Source organism: Mytilus californianus, unplaced genomic scaffold (genome assembly GCF_021869535.1).
Source record: "Mytilus californianus isolate M0D057914Y unplaced genomic scaffold, xbMytCali1.0.p SCAF_2, whole genome shotgun sequence".
Classification (NCBI taxonomy): Eukaryota; Metazoa; Mollusca; class Bivalvia; order Mytilida; family Mytilidae; genus Mytilus; species Mytilus californianus.
Genome location: NW_026262668.1, coordinates 48,870,220 through 48,895,782, shown reverse-complemented (window position 1 = coordinate 48,895,782; position 25,563 = coordinate 48,870,220). Strand labels below are relative to the sequence as shown.

Genomic DNA, 25,563 nt, shown 5'->3' with positions numbered 1-25,563 from the left:
AAAAGTTCTGATATGGTTACGTGAATTAGATATTGGGAATATTAGAACAAGCTCAAACATGTCACTGTATGATGAACTATATATCACCGTAAAATGTTTTTCATATTTTGGAAATTTAAAACCTTTCAATATGTAACAAATTGCTCAAATCGTAAGTGGTATTATTTGTAATACGTGTATTTATTTTTTAAAAGTCTTTGATATTATAATAATTAAAACCTGAATACAATAATTACCTTTATAACCCTGCGTGACACGACCCAATTTTTTGTGCATCTGTTGACTTCTTCTTTTGTAAAAATGAACAGACGTGACATTAATTACATTCTATTCTATTTAGAATTGATATTATGTGTCTGAATAGGAAAAACGCAAGGTAAAACAAATTTTAGATAACGCAATAAACCATAAACTGCGACTGTTATTGTCACTTGGCTATGATATACCTTTGTATACTTGTATTTTTTCCCGAACATAAAACCATGTAACTAACTGTTGAGAGTAAGGAGTAATCGACCTTATAGCGTTACAATGGAAGTTGAAGGACTAAATATTCTTACTTTTGTTGGCTATATTTTGACAATTGTTGCAGCAGTTTTAGATTTAATTGGTTTTTCTGTTCCATACTGGTATAGGTATAGAATATCTGGTATAATGGAAATTTATGGAGGACTTTGGAGTTCCTGTATAAAATCTTCTATGACAACAGCGTGCACTTCACAATTAGGCAATAATTTGGAATGTAAGTAACAATTTAGTATAAAAGGGAAGTGTTTTTTGTATTGACGTATACGTAGTTACGTTGATTAATTCGACTTTGATAAAACAAAACATGTACACAATTTTTGCTTTTTATGTTTCTCTTAAGTTTGCAAGTGGCCTTGTATTCGAGACATATTTCTAGTATAACACTGATTGGGGTGTGATAACAAATGTGTTAATATGCTAGTTTATCCTGCAATTGGGATATCAAACAACGACTTTAGCAAAGGTCACGATGGACTACTCTTCTCCACGGCAACTGTTAATTTGATTCTGGTTTTTGCGATGTCATCATTTGATCGATCATGGACGCGACAATACGAAATGAGCCGGTGTGTGGAATATTGCAACGACATTAAAGGGGTCATAATTGGCAAAACCACTTTCAACATCCCACCGAAGTCTCGTGTTAGTTTGTGTCTCAACTAACGATGGGTGACAGCAAAAATAGGCCACACAAAGAAAATTCGTTCCATAAGAGAAATAGGTGTACATACTCATGAGAATTTAGTGTAAACAATATTTTACTTTGAAAATAATAATAACGTAAACATTACAAAATGACAATTTTATTGGGATTGGAAAACAAGTGAATTTTCACTTTTACAAATTCCTCTCCCATATAATAATATAATAATATATGGATGGCGTCAGAAATATTTTTTTAACTGAAATAAGAAGCATTTGTTGACCAAATTCACAACTGAACTACAGTGCTATCAAACTACACAGGTGTAAATATAAATATAAATTAACGACAATTTAATTTATACATAATTATATATCTCAATACATGTATATCAAATTCACACGAATCTCTTTGTTTTAAGAATAAAATCTTGAATAATGAGAAAGTTATCAGAATTCTCAATGTCGGACATCAAAGGATTACCATACAGTAAGTTATTTATATTAGGCTGACATGACAAGTTACTCAGCATAAACTCTCTAAGTAATTGGTATTGCGGACAACGCAATAAAAAGTGTTCAGATGTTTCAATCTGTCTACATTTGCAAAAAGGATCAGTAACTAAATTTTTTCTATACAAATGTTCATTCAGACCACTGCTCTCAGTTCTAATTCTAGTGTGCAAAATTTGTCCTAGTCTACTACCACTATAAAAATATTTTGGGACAACCCAAGTTTTCTTCAAATACTTCTTAAATATATATAAAGAAGAATTTCTTATATTAATTGGAATCTCGTTCCAAAGACGGACAGTAGAAGGAAGAAAACTGTTATGATAATAATTCGTTCGTGCAGGCATGTGAGGCACATTTCCTGCGTTGCGTGTCCCATACGGATGTCATTGGCCAAAGTTGGTAGGGACTAGATTTGAAAGATAGGCTGGAGAGTTATTGTTAGCCATCTGATGAAACAAAATAAGCTTGTGATTTTTTCGCCTTTCCCTGAGAGTTTCCCACCCGGTCTCTTTTAGAAGAATTTGTAGACTTGTTAACTTAGTAGCCCCAGTAACTATACGTGCTGCCTCATAATTAATTTGTTCCAGTCGATCTTTCAAATATTCTGGACAATTATCCCAGATTACATCGGCATACTCTAAAATAGGTCGAACATATGAAAAATACATGACTTCAAGAGTTTTCCTGTCCGCCTTGAACTTAAGCCTTCTTAACATATTCAGACGGACAGATGCTTTTGCTATGATGCCATCAATTTGTATTTTCCAGCTGCCGTCACTCGAAAAATGTAAACCAAGGTGTTTGTGTGACTCGACCGTTTTTATTACATTACTATTCATAATTAATGACGGATGATGATCAGGGTCTTTTTTTCTAGATATTATCATTGATTCAGTTTTCTTCGGGTTAAACTTCACTAACCATTCATCTGTCCATTTTTGAATTCGATGCATATCATAATTTAGAGTAATAGAAGTAACCAGAGGATTTTCGACAACTGCATATATGCTTGTGTCATCAGCAAATAGCTTAATATGACAATTAACCTCATTTACAATATCATTAATAAAAACTAAAAATAACAATGGACCCAAAATTGATCCGTGAGGAACACCAGAGTTAATGTCTGCCAAGGAGGACACTTGCCCATTTATAACCACCCTTTGTTTACGGTCAGCCAAATAACTTTTGAGCCAAAGAAGAAGATTCCCAGTTATGCCCATCTTTTTTAGTTTAAATAATAAACCTCTATGCCAGACGCGGTCAAAGGCTTTACTTATATCAAAGAAGGCAATTCTGATATCTTTTCCCTCATCTAAGGCCTTACTAAAAACATGAGTCAGGTATAATAGCTGGTTACGAGTTGACTCTTTTAACATAAACCCCGACTGGTGTTCCGACAAGAGATCCCTTATAAAGTTCATAATATGTTTATATATACATCTTTCAAAAGTTCTACTTATAACACTCAACAATGAGGTGGGTCGATAATTACCAATATAATTTCTATCGTCCTTCTTAAAAACAGGAATAACATTCGCTAACTTCCAAGCTATTGGATAATACATTTTAGTCAAACTTAGATTGAATATATAGCACAAAGGTTTTGCTAAAATTTCTGAGGCAATTTTCAAAAGTCTTGGGCTAATTCCATCAGGACCAGATGCTTTATTAACATTGGTTATTTGTAGAATGTCTTTCACCTCATGCTCCTGAAGAATTATATTGTCAAGACACGTGACAGGGGGAGTATCGTCAGTAGGAACAGACATGTTTTCATCAGAAATGTTTGACTGCGACGCAAAAATAGCATTCCTAACTGTTATGATTTTATTAGGAATCGATTCCGCTGCGGTTTTCAATAGAATTTGTGTAAAAGTCTCTACAAGAAGATCGACATCGTTATTTCCATCTATTATGAAATTTTCCCAATCGACTGCGGACAATTTTTCTCGGAATAAATTAAGATCCCCTCTATCGTACATCCAAATTCGACGCTTAAAGCACGTTTGAGAAGGTTTCTCAATTTTTATTATTCCGAATGTCGGACAATGATATCTAATGTTTGCATTTAGGAACGGATGACCAACATGTACAAGATCGATTACATTCCTTTTATTAGCAATCACTAGATCTAAACAGGAAGTAGAATTTTCCGTAAAATGTGTAGGTTCGTCGATAAACTGAAACATATCATATTTTCTGATGATATTTTTCATTCGGACATTACTTGGTTTCAGATAGTCTTCATTGAAGTCCCCCAAAATGACAATGTTTTCAACTCCTGTATCAACTGCTTGATCCAGAGAGTGTTCGATAAGCGTGAAAGAATTATCACCAGAATCTGGTGGTCTATAAAATACACCCATTAACACTCTTTTGTGACTTTTAGCTTGAATCTCAACCCAAAGACTTTCTATACCACTGACATCTAAATCATGTCTTTGTACAACATGTAAATTATTTTTAACATAAATGGCTACACCCCACCGTTTCTCCCAACACGGTCATTTCTAAGTGGTAGATGAAAACTACCCAAAAGTAAGTCTTGATCATTGATATTCGAATTAAGCCATGTTTCACTAAAGCAGAGAACATCAATACTTTTTAGTTCCGCATTGATTATATCTAACTTAGGAACAAGGCTTTGAACGTTGAGATGAACAAATGAAGTATAAGCACTAAGACACGCATTGAAACCATCTAAAGTTCCATCGGACACTGACGATACGGAAGATACCTCACTTTCTGATATTGGCCCCGGATTTAGCTCAACATCACCAGCCAAAATAATAAGATATAATATATATACAATAAAGGTTCCCAGTAAAAATGTGTATCTAAATTGTAAGTATGCCCACGACATGAAACGTGTAGCAACTGATTTACAACAAACTGAGGAACATATAAGGCTATTTGTATTTAATGATTCTTGACTTAGTTTGACATTGTTTTCATTTACATCACAGTGATCTTTTAACGACACACAATAGATAAGCATAAGAGGAACACACTGAATACCTAGACAAAAATAGAGATTAATAAATAATACATGTTCAATACTTAAACGCTTTCGTTTAGCCACCTGTGTAGATCTTGTGTAAAAGAGTCCTACTCTGGCACGAAACTCATTGTTGGATATTGGCATTATGTAATTTTGGAATCCCAGGATTCGTAATATGTCAGAATAGGACTCAACACAAATTTTACAAAAAACTTACAGTCAAAATGCACCTGGTCGAACAAATAATGATACACATTATGCAACACTATGTACAATTTGAACAAACTAAACAAAATAAGCCATGTGAGAGTATATACAGAACACATGTACTTTTGAACTATTAAGCGTAATCGGTACGGGTGGTTCTTTGTAACGTAGTGTTGCTTATGAAGGAAGTCGGATTATAATGATCAAAGAGGGATCACTCAATTGAAAAAAAAAAAATAAATCAATAGTTGCCGGTAATGGACAGCTCAAAATTAAAAGGGTAGAAGAAGATGGGATACTAACGTGAATAAATCACTACACATGAGTAACGAATATTCCATATTATGCTGTTACTTCCCCGAAAGAACAATAAATTGAGGCAAAGAAAAATATATAAACACTTTTTTCAATAAGCATGTGAATGTAATTACAGTATTACCAATAACAACAAAAAAAAAGAAAGATTCGGCTAGGTTAGTTTATCAAATTCTCATATAAAAAGTAATACCACGAATGACCTGCGTTGATTAGATTCGTTAGGTATTTGAGATAAGTCAATAGAATCTTGGCGGTTGCTGCATCTGGAATATCTGTGGGTTGTACATTCCTCCAGGGGGATATGAAGAGTGTTGTTGCATCATCGGTGGCGGAAAGCTAGACATTGGTGAACGGATCGGATAACTGGGATGATTAGGTTGAGGATACTGCTGGTTTGAACTTGCTGAAAAGTGCTGTTCTGTCGAAGACCTATTTGAGGTGACTTGATAAAATTCACTTTCAGTAGTAATGACATGTTTGTTGTCGTTATTGTCAGTCATAAAAATTTTACCATCCCAGACGGATGTTTGTTTGAGATTACCCCGTCTAACGGCTTCACGTGCTAGATATGCTATCTTCCCTCTGGTTTTGGTTAGGTCTTGACTTATACCTACGTTTTTGAGTTCAATGACCTCTTTGATTTTTTTGGAGGCTTTAAGCAATTCAGTTCTCTTGTTAGAATGGGCGAATCTGGCAATAATCTGCTTATGACCTTTTTCAGTGGGGAGTCTGTGTGAGATACTAATATCATTTGGACTCAAGTCAACGTTAAGTTTACCAGCGATGTCACATACTAGCTTGGTTGTGTTTTCATCTTTAGTTTGGGTAACTCCACTGATACGGATGCAACTTTTGCGTCTATGTTGTTCTAAGTCATCTATTTTTTGTTAATGCTTGGTATATCATTCATACTTATTTTTAAGTTAAAGTTATCAAGTTTGAGTTTTTCAATTTCGTTGTATAAGGGTGTAGTTATATTATTAACATACATTTGTAGTTCAGCCTTTAGTTCCTTTCGGAAATCATCCAACATTATTGTCTTTACAGCATTTGCAAGACGTGTGACGTCGTTATCAGTAAACAGGGATTGCTGGTTATTGTTAGAGTGTTGAGTCATCTGATCTTGAGGGATGACGCTTGATGACGACGAAGCTGTAGATATTTTTTCTGTTCCTTCAATCATACTTTCGTTTTCAGAGTCTAATTCTTGAAATAATTTTTTTCTCAACGGTCTATCCGATATAAGTACTTGAGATGGAGAAGGTTCAGAGTCGACGACGTATGTTATGGCAAGAGGTGGCTCTGGACATAATACATTGTTAATACATTTTATATGATTTGCTATCTGATATTGTGTTCTGATTAATATTTTAGTACATTCGCTAATACTGGTATGTTGATATCAGCTGGTATATTTTATGTTGGGAAATATGTTCTGTGTCGGTGTGTTCGATGTGACACAATTAACATGGAAAATGTAAACAAATCATCGCTCACTTAGTCACTTACAAAGTAGTGTTCCGTTTATAGAATTTAATACCTTCTTCTTCAATTCATGTCAAATAAACGAAATCCAACAGCACTTCCATGAAAAATTACCACTTTTCCCTTTTACGACGGAGGTACAATTATCTAAACATGTTGAAATTTTACTCGGCTAAAAAACACAGCCATCACCATCTCGCGCATTCGTGAGAATTTGATATTACGTGATATCGACATAAGTTATTTCATTTCAACAATGGTGAAATGATGACTGTTTAACGTTCACTTGCAAATTAAATGCATAAACATGTTAATATGATACGAATATGAACCCTGCTTTGTAATTGACCGACACTCTGAGCCGGATTTTCAAAATGCCAGTTCACAAGGTAACAACCTGCAGGAAAGCATTTCACCCTACACGGATACAATAGTCTAACACCGATTAGACCATGCTTTGTTGTTACTTCTAGATGCCACATCATTAGTGGCTGAGCAGCAGATAGCACTTTTTAAGACGTGGAAGGTTTGACCAGACAGGAGGTCGAGCACGATTCAGTACAAAACAATAAACGAAAAACAAATATGATATACAGCAATAAAAAACAACCACTATATTACAGGCTCCTGACTTGGGACAGGCACATACAGAATGTGGCGGCGTTAAACATATTTGCTGAGGCCAAACCCTCCCCTAACCTAAGTTGTGTAACAGTACAACATAAGAAAAAACTATGAAATCAGTTTAAAAGGGCTTAACTTATCAGATTGAAACAAAGCACACAACAAAAAACCTAACAGAAACACAAAACACACAAAGTACAGAGCAGAGAGTACTCGCAGCTACTGAAGGCTATGTCAAAGTCAATTACTACTAATAAAAAAAATCCTGTATCTAACACTTAATTATTAATCAGTACACATATCCAACATCCAATGGATTGAGTGTAAAGACTTGCATTAACAATCAGCGAAAAACAGGACCTTCTGCAATGCAAAACTATAGGTATCGACAGATTGCAGGACGGTAAATGTACATATGTGTATAACAATGATATTTAGTTGGATTTTAATTAATTGATAACAAAATAAATATTTATACCGATAAAAACAATATCCAATGATCTAATAATAGTGTTGAATTGGTAACCTTTTAGAAAACGTTTATTTAAAGGATCGATAAGTTTACACGGATGGTATCTAAGTTTACGGACTCAGTAAACAACTTCATCGTGAAAATTATGATGTGCCATCCCGTTTGTAATAATTTTTCTAAAGGTAAAGCCAAACTTCCAAACCAAATCTTCGTTTCTATGAAAGAATTTAGTAAATGTGGTAACGAAATCGGTTACTTAATAATTTAACAGTAATGCATAGATTATATTCATTGAAATCCAAAACGTCACTACCGACACGAGCATAGCGAACAAGTTTGGACAAATGATTACCGTAAGATGGTGCCAAAGGAACATCACTGTCCAAAAAAGGAAAATAAACAACAGTAAACGAAAAATCGTTCCTTTTTGTCGTTAATTTTGTGTGTAGTTTCCAATTCAAAACTGAAACCTCTTAATTTAGAAAAGGACAGTTATTGCTGCTTATCATTGCCATCATAATAAAAATATAACATTTGTAAACATTGTAATAATAGAAAATAATAATAATTATCAGTATAATTAGTATTATTATTAATTATTTTTTACTCTTATTATTTTATTCTGATGTTTCACTTTTACTTATGACGGTCATTAAGAGCATCTCAGGTAGGATGATCTTAGGACAGCTTCAATTTACAGTCTACTGGTATTATTTTTCTATTTAACCGAAACATTGAAATATAGTCTTTCGAAAAAAACCAATGATAGTTATATAATTTCCTGTCATATAAAACAAAGTTTTGAATTCCACACAAAATGTTGATTGCACATTATGGTGGCTTTCATTAAAGATTAATCTTAAGATTTTTTGATAAAACAGTAATAAAAAATATCACAGCTACAAATATATAATCTATTTTGGAATACAATACTTTCATAAATCGTCGTAAATAGTCCAACAGCGATTTTCTGGACTCCATAAACCTTTACTTTTACTTATATTTGCAAATAAACGTTAAAAATCTTTTAAAAAGGTAAGAATATATGAAAGGAGAACTAAACAAACGAAATAGGAATCAGTCCATACATACACAAACACACACAGAGAAAACTGAGGATTGAACAACATGAATCTTACCAACATCCAGGTAAGTCGTAGAAATAGATTAGAAGAGGACGGAACTGTGGCTAAGCCAGCTAAAACTTACTATCGTGATCTGCCACACAGGTATCATGAAGTATATTGATAGAACTCATAACATACGTCTGTCGTTCTTAATTATAAGCCTAACACCTTTAATGAGTCTTTACAACTACTGGGTCGTTCCTTCCAACACTCAACACCTTTGTGTACTTTTGTGTTGACATGATTTATTATTGTTTATTTTCTGTAAATTTATTGTTTTTTAAAATAATGATTTGTTTTCCAAACCCCAAGTTTTCTTCCCCAAGGCATAGAATGATTTAGCCGTATTTGTTACAATGTCAAGGATTTGTTTTTTTGCTTTTCAACTTCGTATTTGATATTCGACCTTCCAATTGTTTTGTTTCAACCATCAATGATAAGTCTTATGTAGACGAAACACGCGTCTTGCACACCAAATTATAAAATGAAAATAGCACTTGATAAATGTCATGCGTCCGAAGCACTTTTCATGATTAACCCTTCATCAGGAACGCTAAAATCCAAACATGTTAAAGTCAAGAATGTAAAATGAGCTAAATGATTAAAATGATCCTAAAATAATAACCAAATCTTTCTAAGGTCAACCTTGCCTAAGGGAACAGGAACCCTAGTATCATAATAATTTCAATATAAATCAACGAAAAAATTAAGAAAGGTATGTTGCAAATTATGTCAATGCTGAAGCACTGACTCAGACTGAACTGATGATCACCTCAGATACCTCAGTCTGTGTTTTTTGTGATATACATTTGACGTGACTCTGTACTTATGTATATCGTCATACTTTGTTCCACACAATTATTTTATTTTATTTATTAATATTACTTTTACTGTTAAGTCTGTTTTTTGTTATATCCATTTTACGTGACTCTGTATTTATGTTTCCTGTCATACTTTGAACGACAAAACTATTTTATGTCTACCTGTGCGAATTTCAAACGCGCGATTTTACGCAAGTACTTAAAACCTTCCATCCTTTATGGGTGGATTTTACATAGATAAATAAAATCGTATAATATAAGCAAAATGAGGATGTTAAATTTGATGTATGCCTTTTTGTGCTTCTTCGTTAAATTTGTTTATTTTATAGTGATTAAGATGATAACACAATTTTGACTGCTGTACCCCTATTTTTGACATTTTTACCTATTGTGTCTGTTTGTTTTGTTCACGCATCGTTGTCAATATAATGGAATTTGATGCGACTGTCATACAAGTGAGAGGTTTAGCTAGCTATAAAACCAGGTTCTATCCACCATTTTCCACATAAGAAAATGCCTGTACCAAGTCAGGAATATGACAGTTGTTATCCATTCGTTTGATGTGTTTGTTTTTTTTTATCTTGCCATTTGATTGGGGACTTTCCTTTTTGAATTTTCCTCGGAGTTCAGTATTTTTGTGATTTTACTTCATACTAACAGTCCACCAGCAGCGATATTAGTTTACATGTTTTTACTATTTATTTATTTTCAGCTTGGTTCAAAGCCGTTCAAGCCATGCAAACACTAGGGTTTTTGTGTCTTATGGCTGCTGGTATTGTCGTCATACTAAAATTGTTCGTCTTTAAAGATAAATCAGTTCTCAAATGGGCTACAGTTGGATGTCTAGCAGCAGCAGGTATTATTTGACGAATTAAAACTTATCCCCTATTTTTATCAATATTTATATACAATTTTGGCACATGTTTTAAAGACCAAATAATTACACACAAAAACGAAAACAACGCTTTATGAATTTTATGCATCTGACTAAATGTTCTTTTAATTAAAAAATTTCCGTTCCGTGTATTGGTGACCTATATCATATAGGTTCAAATAAGCATATTTAGTCTTCAACTTACGAACAGTATTTGAAAGTGAAGTTGGTGATGTTTTATCAATGGTCAAAATTGGTTTGAATAAACATGTAATATTTTATTGAATTATCATTCACAGTTACTGAGAAACAATAGATTTATTCTAACACAAAATCAAGGGCGTGAAAGTAACACGAATGTCATTTGATATGTAGGGGTGGATATATATAATACTAACAACAATAACATTAAAAGGTACTAGTTTTACTTTTCAAGATGTATTTTTGCCAAAAGATAACTCCAGTGATGCTAGAGGCATTCAAAACATAATATAAAAGTTAAAGATCTGAAATTGAAATCGAAATTGATATATCCGTTTAATCATTATGTAAAATAAAATTGAGAATGGAAATGGGGATTGTGTCAAAGAGACAACGACCCGACCATAGAGCAGACAACAGCCGAAGGCCACCAATGGGTCTTCAATGCAGCGAGAAACTCCCGCACCCGGAGGCGTCCTTCATGTATTATTGGAAGGACGTTTTCGTAGGTTTTCGTCATTTAAAAAGCTGCTGGAAGATTTTTAGTCAGATCAATTTGTGCCATTTAGATGAATTATATTTATAGATAACAACTTCATACTTGAAAGAAAAAATCGGGAATAATGAAAAAAAATGCGTAAAATTAAGAATGAAATGTTCGTACAAATGCTGTAATTCTTTGCTTAACATTATTATAATATTGTAACGATTTAATACAATTATAGATCATTTGATTGTGCTTATTCATATTGACGATACGTTTTTTTTTTCAGCAACATTGATCCTGGTTGGGGTTTGTATATATGGAGAAAAAACCTTAAGTATTCAAAAGGAAAATCTTCATTTTGGTTTTGCCTTTGTCATCTTTGCAGCTATCGTTGCCATTGTTGCCTCTGTTTTGTTTTGTTTCGACAAGCAGGTGGGGCTCTTAATTAATAAGTATCTGTGAATGAACACGAATTTTGACTCATTTGACATGGCAAAGTTTTATGCTTTAACTAGTAAAATTAATTATATATTTTTTTTTAAATGTTTTGATGATTGCAAGCATAATTTTAAACAGGTTTCACTTCGCCAGAATTGTCCTTCCATCAAACGAATAGATGTTTATAAACAAGAATATAAAGAACATTGTATTCATGATAGTTCTGAAAACCGTCAATTTTATTCATATTGTCGCATTACGATCCATGCATCAACGTTGTATTTTGAAAGGCAAATGTTTCTTCTATCTTATAATCACAATTTAATAATGTCGTTACGGTATTTAACGATTATTGCCTTATTGATTATCAGGGCGAATTTAAGAAAGCTCAATAAAACACTAAAACAATCTATGAACAAATGGTGAAAGGGCTGACTAGAATTTTTCAAAAGTGTAATATCCACAGTTAACATACAAAACTAATATTTTGAACTCATGTTGTTTAAGGTTTGTTGTCAAGGGTGTTTGGATAAATTTAAGGGGATGTCACGACTTCTCTTTTTGCAGTACATTTTCACGAATAAGATAATAAACATGCATACATTGTACTCTGACAATTCATCAAAGAAAATTAAATAAGTGAACTTAAAGTCTTGACAATAATGGTAGCACGGGTTATGTTGTTTTACTGACACTCCTGCACTGTACCAATGAATTACGCCTGACACATATATTTGTTTTTTCTAGTGATGTTTATTTTGAGGCTTTTTATTCAACTTAGCGTAGAAATGTAAAAAAATAATGAAATCTTAAGCGAGATGATAAAGCAGATGTTTTTGTGTTTAAAGTTTGTATTCGAATTTCTCTTTCATAGTTTTATGATTTTTAATTTTCAGCATTTTTTAAATGTTGCTCTTTCGCAGGGTCAAAGATGCAAAATTATGCTTTTATAAGATCAACCTTTTATTTCTTTAATGGATTATTATTTAAATTGAATGTGTTAAAGTGCTTCTTCATGATCCAAAATTATTTGAATCTATCCAAATAAATTGCTATGTACCTATTTGTTTTTTTATAATTAAAAAGATGCATTATATATTTGTTTATCTAAATTCTATAATTTATCTCTAAAAATAAAATCTGAAATCAAACGACTGCATTAAACTTAAATTAGCATGAACTAGCTGTCAGTAACTGCGAGTACACTCTTCTCTGTACTTTGTATAAAAATAAGAAGATGTGGTATGATTGTCAATGAAACTACTCCACAAGAGACCAAATTCTTTATGTGCCTGTCCGAAGTCAGGAAACTGTAGTTTAGTGGTTGTCGTTGGTTCATGTCTGTCATACCATATATCGGTTTTTTTCGCGTCGGCTGTTTTTCGCGATTTCATGACAAAATGGGCAGGTTAAATTTTCACTGTCCATAATTTTCGCTGAATGGGTAAATGCACGCGAAAATATAACTGTTTAGCATTGTTAAGATGTAAATAACACAAAATTGATTAACCGACAGGTAATCAATCACAAATAAATACGAGTACCGGTAATACAAACGAAAGTACACAATTTAGAGAACTTTTAAGGAACGTAAATTTTGAACATTGGGGCATGCTAGAAATAAAAATCTGATCAATACAGATATACAAATAACCGTGTAAAAGTGGTTTATTTTTATTCTATTTTTTTATTGTTTGGGTTGACCTATCAATACAATACCTCGTCACTAATTAATATCTGATTGCTGTGTTTTCAACTGAAAGGTGTGACACGTATGTTTAGCCAATTTAATTATTATGAAAACAGAGATTTTAATTAAGTATGCTCATTCTTGTGATCTGTTAAACAACACAAAAGACTATATATCTTTATTCTCATAAACCAAAATCCATGGTACAGGTACAGAGATATTATAAACATTAATAATGTAGCAAATTGTCAGAATTAATACAAATGTATGATCTACAACTAGAAAAAAAGAAATTCCAGCTTATATAAAAACACATTATGTATGTATACAATATGATTTAAAAGTTATTAAACAATGTTTCCCCTAAGAGTCCAGCTGTTTATTAATCAGTCTGACAAATTTGCTCAAAGAGTTCAGCATACTGATGTTTCTAGTATTCATTAAATTATGAAATTTCAATATGTTTGGTCTATTTAGATAATAAGGTTTCAAAAATTTTTCTCTTTCATAATTAAATTTCGAACATTTTAAAATATAGTGGAATTCATCCCTAATATCTCCTGAATTGCATAGTTTACAATAACGATTTTCTCAAGGTACATTTTCCACCTTCCAGTTTCGATAGGAAGTTTATGACTGAGGATCCTGAATCTACAAAAAGTTATTGTATTCTTATCATCTAGGATCTTAAAATAGTTTTCCTTTCAGCATTGTCTTTGAATAGACGATAATTAATAGCTTTTGGTGATTCTATTAAGATTGAGTGCCAATTTTATTTAAATTGGTCTAACTAACTTTAACATTGTGATATAACCATGTATTACTAACAAAGTACTGTGCATTCCAAACATATGACAATCCACAACTATCTAGAATAGATTTGATATTATTAAGCCAAGGAATATTTATCCCATACTTTTTATATGTTTTTCTTGCTTTCCTAACATAAGTTTCGACCAGTAATTTAAAACCCGCAATTTGATATTAATTTCCAAAGGATATCTTCCAAGTTCTCAATAGATCATGAAATCTGGCGTTGACTTCTTTACATTAATGACTCCATAATTAGCCGTATAATGTATAAAAATTTCCAATTTTGATAAATCTTGGAATATGCAGGGAAATTTACGCGGGGTCAAATTTTCGCATTTCTTTAGCTACCGCGAACAAAGCGATAATTAAACACACGCCAAAAAAACCCAATATACGGTATTTGTTTTTCGTAAATTGGTTTGTCATAAACTAGACCGTTAGCTATCTCTATTGAATTGTTCATATTTTTCATGTCGGGGGGCCTCATAGCCGACTATACTATATGTGGTTTTCTCTTTGTTTAAGGCCGTACGATTGCCTATAATTGCTTACATACACTTCATTTGAACTTTCGTGGATAGTTGTCTCATTGGCAATCATACCACATCACCTTATTTTTATATAGAATCAGATTTAATCATAATATCAACATACGATATAATTTTTGGGATTTTTTTTTAGAAAATCGCGTCGGATGCATTCTTTTTCTATCAATGAGTCGATACTGCTCCTTGTAGACTGTAAATCCCCAAGGGTATCATAAGCTCAGTAAAATGTGCTTCACCACTGACATGATTTATAACATACATTTCTAATATTTACAGTATTTAAACATACATATTCAGAAAATACATTTGACATTGGCAAGTTATACTTTCTCTAATACACTATATAGAAAAGATTGTGTGAGCATAGGGTAAATTGTAATCCACGGCATACATACTATTACTTGGCTCTCTACACCTTTCGTTAATTTTCCTAAGCGCTACGGTCATCTATGAGTTAAAAGACAAGTTGCGTTATGAACCATACAACAGATCTGGATCACTCTTAATTTTGTATAACAATAATACACAATATTTTGACAAATTATGACATGTCGAATGCACTCGACTTTTGAATATGAATTTTAACTACCGTGACAGGTGACACGTGCATAGCAAGATATGCCTACCCTGTCAATACTCTAGTTCTTATTATTTTAGGAACACCTTAGATCATCCTCTCTTCGACTTATGAATTTTGATTGTCCATTTCGTATCGTCCCTCTCTTTTTTTTATGCAAATTGATAACATTGCAAAGGCTAGCTAAAAATAGCTTTTTTTTAAATTTTGATTCAACTTGCCATATTGCTTTGATGGTTTATTTCGTTTGATTGAAAAAAGTCTAAGTGAATAATAAAGATAGTGCAAATATCTGGTTTCATTTTAATATTGAATAACCTGACTTTCTGTCACCTCATATGCCTACTGACGAGTCTCAATGCATATCATTCGGCATTAAGGGGACAATTTCTACTGTTTTCTGTATTTTTATGCTAACATTTTCGTGCCACGTATTAATAATGCAATAGGCCACATGTCTTTCAAGTAATAATTTTGGACTGCACTTATTAACAAAAATAACAGTATTAAGTTGTGCTTTCAAACATTTTCGAAACAATTTCGTCAATTATAGCATATTTCTTAAAAAAAACAACAATTGAGTCATTATAATCAAGGTCTCGTTAAATATAATTGGGCCCTGCAAGACCTTTCTCCCCTTTTTGATAAGGCTGCAGAATAAAATTGTTCAGTGTATATATTCCTGCCAGATCATTATCCTGTCGTATGTCGTTTTCTGAATAAAAGAGAAGCTAGTGAAAACAAAAATGCAGAAGGACTCAACTTGTATAAGTCGAAAAGCAGAAAACGTCTTGAAAATTATTCGTTTGATCTTTCATGTATTTAGATTTTTTTTCCATTATTTTTTTCCCTATCAATATTCTTTTCTTTATGTGAATATGATAAGCAAATATTATCTTCAGTCTAGTTTGGGTTCTTATCGATTTAAGTCGCAATCAGTCCTTGTTAACTGAATTTAGAAATACCTCTTAAAAGAAGGAAGGGAGAAAGGAGAAAAGAGAGAGCAAAAAATCCGGTGACCAAAAAAAAAACAAATGGCCGAAGGTATTGCACAAGTAGAAAGAAAATCCTCCTTTATTTATACAATATACATATGACGAAAATCTGACTAGGTCTTTTTGATCTATGATCCATGAAAATTAGGTCAAGGTCTGGTAAAAACTCATAAAAGATACTAACTTATTACTTGGTACGCCGGACCCGCATTTCGTCTAAATGAGACTCATTAATGGCGCTCGAATCAAAACAGTTGAATGACCAAATACATTCAAAGTTGAAGAGCATTGAAAACCAAAAAGTCCAAAAAGTAGTAATTATGTCTTGCATTCTTGATAAAGGTAAATCCAGGTGACCTATAATTGCTAACTTTCTACGTAATTAGATCTCTGGTGGAGAGTTGTCTCATTGACAATCATGCCACATCTTCTTATTTTCATACAAATAACGATACTTGAGTTGACTCATGCATGCATTCATGACTTACGACGAGGTTTTTTTAAACGACATTGACTACCCATGAGGGTCTTGCACGGTCGTTTGTAGTAGCACATAGTATCTGAGAAATAAACTGGATTACCAAAATTTAACGTTAACCACTGAACCGTGAAAATGAGATCAAGGCCATTTCCATCTAAGGTCAACTTTGTCTGATGGAGTTGAAACCTTAGCTTCTTAATAAATCCATTGATGAACAGACGATTTAAGAAAGGTAAAACATTCTGGATAATTAGTGACGGCGTTAAGTCCGAATACCACTTCATTATATGGGTCATTAAAATAAACAGTTGAATTTTGAAATTGCAATATTCATCTTTATAAGCAAATCAATACATACAATGTTTGTAAAACCTATATAAAAATGCAATCTTAATGATGTCATATAAGAATATATATATATTGAAACATCTGTTGATTGATGGTGCAATATTTTGTCTACCCTGTTACCATTTTGAGTAGGAATTTTCGGCTATTAAGAAACGGACTTGGGTTTCGTTTGATGCTGTATGTCATGTTTGGTTTTCGTTTATTGTTGGGTACAACAATTAGGCCGTTAGTTTTCTTGTTTGAATTGTTTTACATTTGTCATTTCGGAGCCTTTTATAGCTTGTTATGTGTTAACGGTTTTGCTAATTGTTGAAGGCCGTAGTTGCTAACATTCTACGTCATTTAGTCTCTGATGGAGAGTTGTCTCATTAGCTTGTTTTTCTTGAACAATCAAGTGGTTTTACGTACTTTCTAGCTGTGTATTTATAGATTATTTGTCAATGTCCATGTTGTACGGAATAAAATATCTCTAAAAATTGGTTTTCAAAGTTCGTGTTTCTCCCTCTTTCTTCTAAAAAAATATCCGGTACTTCCCCCACATCGTGATTGTTTTACTTCAATTGGCAAACCTCTGCAGATTCCGCTACCCTAATGTGTTTTACGTTTGTCACTTCATCTTTAGAAACAGGAACGTACGTTTGCAATGTATAAAATATTACTAAATGTATTTTAATTGTATATCATATATTGTGTATGCTAACTTTCGAAAATAAAGATGTTGTTACCTTTAAATGAGTAAAAATAATAAAACATAAATAACATTTTAATTTTATACACTATTTCAAGTAGTTTCAAACAAATGTACTCTCTACTGTTACTAAATTCATACATACAGGATAGACAAATTTCTATAAATGCGGTTGTAAATTTATTACTCCATTTTTGCAGTGATAAAGCCCGCATTAAGGACCTGTTATGGTCCAAGAAAATGATTTTTTTTACTTATCAATTTGCACATTTTGTATAGGAATACATAAAATAAAAAAGTAATAATTAATTACACACGAATTTTTATGTTACAAAGTCGTTACATAGAATTGAATTTTAATCATGATGACGAGAGTAGTAGCAAATTTATAATGTATTTGTTTTACTCACAGGGTCAACATCTAAAGGTACAAAAAACCTATTTACACAGGAAATTGAATATTCAAAGAGTGTATATCGCATACATTAAATATTTTTCAACCAATTTACATATTTCCATCAAATTCAAATGCTATTCAGCGCTACATATTGCAGTTGAAGGCATTTTGATACATAAATGACATTTTAAAGAACATTTTACTCCTAACAACAACCATAATAGCCCTATTTCTAGTATCAAACATAAGCTAAAAGAACTCGCCAAGGAATTTGTTTTTGTCCCGGCTGATAAGGCTGCTAATAATATCATTATTGTTTGACGTAAATTTTGCATTGAGGTTCTGCAAAAGGAAATCACGAATTCACCAACATTCAGACTGACTCCTCTTTCGGAAAATGACATCTGTAACAAACATAAACTTTTAGCTACTTCTTTACAAGCAGAACCAAATACAATGAAAGTTCCAACTATGTACTGGCTTCCGAAGCTGCACAAAACACCTTACAAATATAGATTTATTTCGTCTACAAGCCATTGTTCCGCTACTAAACTGTCTATTCTACTTACTAGTACACTTGGTACAATCAAAAACCTGGTAATGAATTGTTCAAATAAGGCCTTTAAAAATAGTGGAATTAATTACTTTTGGAGTGTTAAAAATTCGTTGGAAGTACTTGATAAATTGCATGCTTATATTGGTGATTTCGAATCTGTTCAAAGTTTTGATTTTTCTACCCTATATACCACTTTGCCTCATAATCTTATTAAGAAAAAAATCACACACCTAATTAAATGGGCATTTAAAAAATCAGAATGCGAATATATATGTTCTAACTCTTTTAGGTCATTTTTCAGTAACAACAGAAAAAAGAACTATGTCAATTGGACCTGCTTTGATACGATTACTGCTCTTGAATTTTTACTAGATAACATTTTTGTTTCATATGGAGAATCCGTATATCGTCAAGTTATCGGATTTCCAATGGGGACTAACTGTGCACCACTTATTACGGACCTGTTTCTGTATTGTTATGAGTTACAATTTATCAGCAAAGACCTATCAAAACAACATCTGATACAAAAATTTAATAACACTTTTAGATATTTGGATGATATATTGGCTCTCAATAATGACGACTTCAGTATGTACACTAAAGAGATTTATCCTGCTGAACTGACTTTAAATAAAGCTAATACTAACAATGAACGCTGCCCATTCCTGGATCTTGATATCTATATCTTTAACGGGAAGCTTAATACCAAAATTTATGATAAAAGAGATGATTTTTCATTTCCTATTCTTAATTATCCATTTTTAGATGGTGACGTTCCCTTGTCACCATCTTATAGTGTTTATATATCTCAACTTGTTCGATTCGCTCGTGTATATAACAACGTATTTGATTTTAACGAAAGAAACCTCTGTATTACTGAAAAATTATTACACCAGGGTTTTCGATATCACAAACTAGTTAAAACATTTACTAAATTTTATCATCGGTACAAGGACATCATTCGTAAATATAAATCAACATGAAGACATCTTATACGTTCAGGTATTTCACATCTAATCTTTTATGGTAATATTCTATACAAAGCACAAAATGTCGACATTCACCTCAAAAGCTAACCAAACCTTTAAACAGACTTATTCAGAAGGGATATAGTTACGATACTGTTGACAGGTCATTAAAAAGATGGCATATTTTGGTATTAATATTGATTCACTCATAGGGTCTTTGCATCGGAAATAAACACATTTATTCTAAAACCAGTTGTTGGCATGATACGGGTTATGTTCTACTCATATATTTTATGATGGTATGATACTAAACCCCTAACGGGAGGGATTGTGCTTCATTTTCGTATGATGAAGACATAATCTTTCAATCAGCTTAATTGAGGTCTGGAGCTGGCATGTCAGTAACTGCTTGTAGTCCTTTGTTAATTTATGTTTCATTTTCATTTTGCTTAGTTTCTTTTGTTACCTATTCTGACATCGGACTTGGACTTCTTTTAAACTGAGTTTTACTGTGCATATTGGTGTGTGTTTGTTTATTCTACATTGGCTAGAGGTATAGGGGAGGGTTGAGATCTCACAAAACATGTTTAACCCCGCCGTATTTGTGTGCCTGTCCCAAGTCAGGAGCCTCTGCCCTTTGTAAGTCTTGTATGTTTTTTTATTTTAGTTCATTTATATGTTTTGGAGTTAAGTGTGACGTCCATTTTCATTGACCTAGTACACATTTTTGTTAAGGGGCCAGCTGAAGCCCGCCTCCGGGTGCGGGATATTCTCGCTGCATTGAAGACTCATTGGTGGCCTTCGGCTGTTGTGTGCTCTTTGGTCGGGTTGTTGTCTCTTTGACACATTCCCCATTTTCATTCTCAATTTTATCTAAATTTGCATTTATACATATTTTGCATCGAAGGACGATGCTAACCAAAATAATTGATTTGTATCAGAAAGACAATACATAGCCTGACTTCCAACATAATTTGGGGTTTGTTCCCTTCTTATACTAGTACGTTTTTAATAACACCAAGTACTAAAACATTGACATGATTGCAGTATGTGGCTATCTCCTGGTGTTTATAATTATATGATCTGTTTAGAAATTAGCAAAAATATTGTTAAAACCTTAAAGAACACATTTTGGGGCTGTGATACTGTGAATTTAAGTAAGGACTAAAAGATTTTTTGAAAATGGCTGTGATATGAAACAAATTCACGGGAACTCTTTTTTGAATTTTCTCCATATACTGTTATGCATTACTGAGGTTACAACACCCTCATAAACAGTTGACCTTGATCGATTTGAATATTCTTTTTATGTCCTTTTTGGTCATATAGCTATATATCACGTTTGCAAGTACTTATATCATTCGCGTTCGGTTTATACTTTTAGCAATTCTGATGATGGTAAATCCACAAAAGCGCATCGGACGCAACTAGTGATTAAAGTGTGTTTTTTTTTTAATTTACATTGAATAATAAAGAAATAAGCGTAGGTTTACCGAAATTCGACATTTAGTTTTACCCATATACATAACTGTTTCATACTATACCATGTATACCTCACTCGTCCTTAAAAGTTGACTGACAAACAAAAAATTAGGGTAATGATAACTGTGTACTTAGTGGATTTGTATTGGTTATATCGGTTAACATGCGTACGTGACTGTCTATCAAAAGACAGAACAATAATAAAATTTAATTATGTGAGGAATTCCCGAATTGAAAACCCACTGAATAAACGTGCATTCCATTGATCTAATCGAAATTTCATAACCTAACAATGATAATCTACACGTGTCATATCAGATGACGTTCGGATGGTATCTTTTTTTGTATAAAAGAACTAATAGTCAAATTGAATAAAGTAGATTTGAAACAAAAAGATTCGATAAACGGTATATTTACCAATACACTCAATTACAGTTCGTTTGTCCCTGTGCAAAGTTCTGTTGTACTTACAGCGGAAATACACTTCATTTATTTTTATTCTAGAAAGTTCTAACATTAAAGTCGTGTTCCTTGCTACGAAAAAAAGTTGATTTGATTATAAAAAAAAGGTGTAAATTTACGACGTTACAAAATTACAGGTATAAATATCCTTACTTTTGTTTTTTTATTTTTTCAAATGTTGCTGCTGTTTTCGATTTAATTGGTTTTGCTCCTCCATACTGGTAGATGTATGAAAATTTCAGGTCAAGTTATAGTTGCATTCAATGAGCAAAGAAAATATTTTTATAATATTTTGCATACACTTCATGTTAAACTTAAACTAAAAATTTGAAATAATATTTTCTGAAATGTAACTGAATGAAATCTTTTAAAAAGATGCACATTCGTATAGAATGCACATAAAGCTAATAAAATTTCCAAAATCATTTCATAGATTTTTATTAAATTGTATTTGATGTTGCTACACAAATGTCCATGTTGATATAAAATAGTCGTTGCCAGTGACTTCTGTTTCTGTTTGTTTTTTTGACGTTTTGACGAGCAAAATAAAAAAAAAAACATCTACTTAGATTGACCATAACTCCATATGGATTCATCAAAGAGCAAGATTTTCAAAACGGAGGGGTAAAAGCAACATCTCCCAAACACTTTTCCAACTTTCTAAAATTTAGATAGGGTTAAGGGTGATTATCTCATTAAATTCAGCTCTCGGAAGCAATCTAAAATTCTTTTGCTTAAAAGTCAAAGCGGAATATTTTTTTCTTCAAAACCGTTAACCTCTTTTCAAAATTTTTTGAAAGACATGTCGAAGTTTATACGTTACATTGGAACCGGGAGTTAGTAAAGCGAAAGGATTCTGAAAATGCTCGAAAAAAATACAAAAAAAAAGATCCATCCCAAAAACGTTTCAAATATATTCAGTTATAAACTTTAATACTTGAAACTGTTGATTACGTTTCAGTTAAATCAATGTAAGAAAAAAATGCTTTTAAAAAAAGAATAACTTCATATTTGCCCCAAAATGCATTCTCTGCATGGTTCATTCTTAATGTAAAATAAGTGCAAATATATATTTCTGAAAATTCATCATATTTTCAAAGTTTTATCTTATCAGACAAAAAACTAAAATTGCGTTTCAAAAGCGATCGCTGACAAGTTAAAAGTTTCCCTGTGAAATTACTTGGATTTGATATTGGAAATATTAAAATAATCTCAAATGTTTCACGTTCTGGTCAAATATGATCCTGGTATCTACGATGAGTTGTTTTTATATATCGCCTTAACCTGTTTTTGTTTTTTGAAAATTTTAACATACAATAAGAACCATACTGTTTAATTTTATGGAAATCATTATGATATGTATATTGATTTTGAGAAGAATGTGAAATTTTGAAAATTAAATGCCTAACATAACTGTGACGTGACATAATCCTATTTGTGTTCCTCCAGTTACATATATGGTACTTCTTTTGTAGATATGAAACTATATGACCGTGACTACGTCCATAACCATTATTACTGCTTGAATTTATAAAGCAAAGTTTCAAAAATGTTCATGCATGTACCCGCAATCATGTAGAAATTGTTTGTCGATTAGCTACGATTATATATATTTGTTCTCAGTACATAAATATCCACTCCTTATTGTTAACATAACACACTCCAATACTCTAATAATAATAATACCAATTTCATTGATATTCAGACAGATTTCAAACTAAGGTGTTAAATGAATCACAAGATTGTTGTCGCAGTGGTAGGCTTTGTTCTGACAATTGTAGCTGCAGTTTTCGATGCAATTGGGTTTGTTGCCCCAAAATTGGACATGAATTAGAAAATCTGTATCAATATCTGTGGCAGTGATAAATCTTGAACATAACGAAGGACTTTGGAGATACTGTCTAACAATAGTAAATGTCACATCTTGTGGTTCACAAGGAGACAGAGATTTAGGATGAAAGTAAAATTTAGTATAAAAGATGAATGGGGTTTTGTAATTTTTGTTTAAACCAATTATACTGTTTTAGGATAAAAATGACAACAGAATATAGTTTTATCATTTTCTTTGTCATTTAAAAAAATTGAATTCAGTATATTATACACTACACACAAAAATTAGCGCACATTATGGAAAATTTGACAAAATATTAATCTCGGATCTCTGGTATTACAGAAAAATAATCAAATGTCGTCAATGACAAATAATTATGTTTTTGTAAATCTTATCATGTTTAAAGTAAAATTCTTTCAAATAATTTGGAAATTTATTATAAGTTGTTTTAACCAACATATTTAAGTAAAACACGGATTTGCTCGAGGTTCATTTTAGAAGGATGTATGGCCAACTTTCCCATCTCTTTGTTTAGCCAATATTGTCATTTCAAACACACAGCGAGTCTTTACTTACATCTTCAACATTTACCAAAACTAAAAGTATGAAAGATTTCTGTATTTTGTTTCAAAGTACTACTTAGCTTACTATTGGATAAAAAGTGCAATTTTGATAGATTTTATAAAGTTGTGGGTATTATTTTAAAAGTACAATCCCTATCATCACCAGTGTCACATATGTCTTCAAGTTTGTTGACAATACTCATTATCATACTTTCTTGATGTTCAAATTCTACTAGGTTAAACTAATGCTTTACTAGTTTAAAGTTTGATTCGGCAAAGATCTTTTTATGCTTATTCATATCAACTGCGTTTTGCTCTTTTTCAGAGATATTTATCCTGATTGGTGTGCGTATATATAAAGAAAAAGGATCAAGTTTACGAACGGACAATACTGATTTTGCGTTCTTTTTTGTCATCGTTGCTGCTACCATCACCTTTGTTGCATCCGTATGTTTAGGCGGCAATAAGTACTTACAATACAGAGATTGTTAATGCGTGCATTTAGTATTGCGAAACCTTGACCACTGACAAAAATGCGAATGCGAATGCGAAAATTTTATGAAAGAAAATCACTGCTGAAATTATGAATGCGAGTTTTTATTATTGCGAACCTGATACTGTCGTATTTTTCCTTTACTAATTCAATTGGTTTTTAATATAAAAAGTATAAAACTAGTATATGTAAGAGAAAGATAATATCTTTCTTCATGATTAAGTACGAGCGTAAGCGAGTACTTATCATGAAGTAAGTGATTATCATTCTCTTACAAACTTAGAATATTGTAAAGTGCTCAAGGCTCAAATGATCTATTCAAGAATTAGTTTCATTGTCAGTGCAATGTTTATAATTGATACGTGACTTCCTTTTTCGGCATGTCATTTATGGATTACTTTTAGTGATGTAAGGACTTTCTTATTGTTTGGGATATATTTAAAAAAAAAAATCCGTTATAGATATTAGGTGACACGACAGTAGAAAGAAAGGTAGGAATTGTATATGGTTCCTGATTGTGAGTATGAATGTTAATCATGTAATATTTTAGTGAGGAATTATCTTTTTTTTTATTTACAGTTTAAATCAATTGATGCATTTGAGTTAAAACTAAATTTTATTTCACAGCCAATATTTTGGTCCGGCTTTTTACACCAAATACTATTTCATTATGTCAGGGAAATGTTCAAAAATAATGCTTTTAACGGTTTTTAATATGTTCAAAATTAAATTCCTGTTTTTTTAAATTTTTTTATCGGAATATTGGGAATAACTATTCTTCCCAACCGCTAATCAAGTAATCAAAGTTGGAAAGATAAAGATTTAGGTTATTTTTTATCTGAAAGATTTTTTTTTCTTTTTTTGCATTGCTTTGGTATTGTTTAATTTTTAAGTAGTTTGAAGTTATTAATATTTGCATAATAAATT

The 25,563-nt window shown here is 32.1% G+C and overlaps 1 protein-coding gene and 1 long non-coding RNA gene across 4 annotated transcripts in view; one reads left to right on the top strand and one right to left on the bottom strand.

Moving 5' to 3' along the window:
- LOC127729914 (INO80 complex subunit D-like) overlaps positions 1-25,563 on the bottom strand; it is a 325,825-nt gene that overhangs the window by 246,761 nt on the left and 53,501 nt on the right. The gene's annotated exons all lie outside the window — the stretch shown is intronic.
- LOC127729935 (uncharacterized) lies at positions 445-11,849 on the top strand. Its single transcript, XR_007994901.1, has 3 exons — positions 445-742; positions 10,457-10,600; positions 11,593-11,849. It is a non-coding gene; the product is annotated as an uncharacterized LOC127729935 (long non-coding RNA).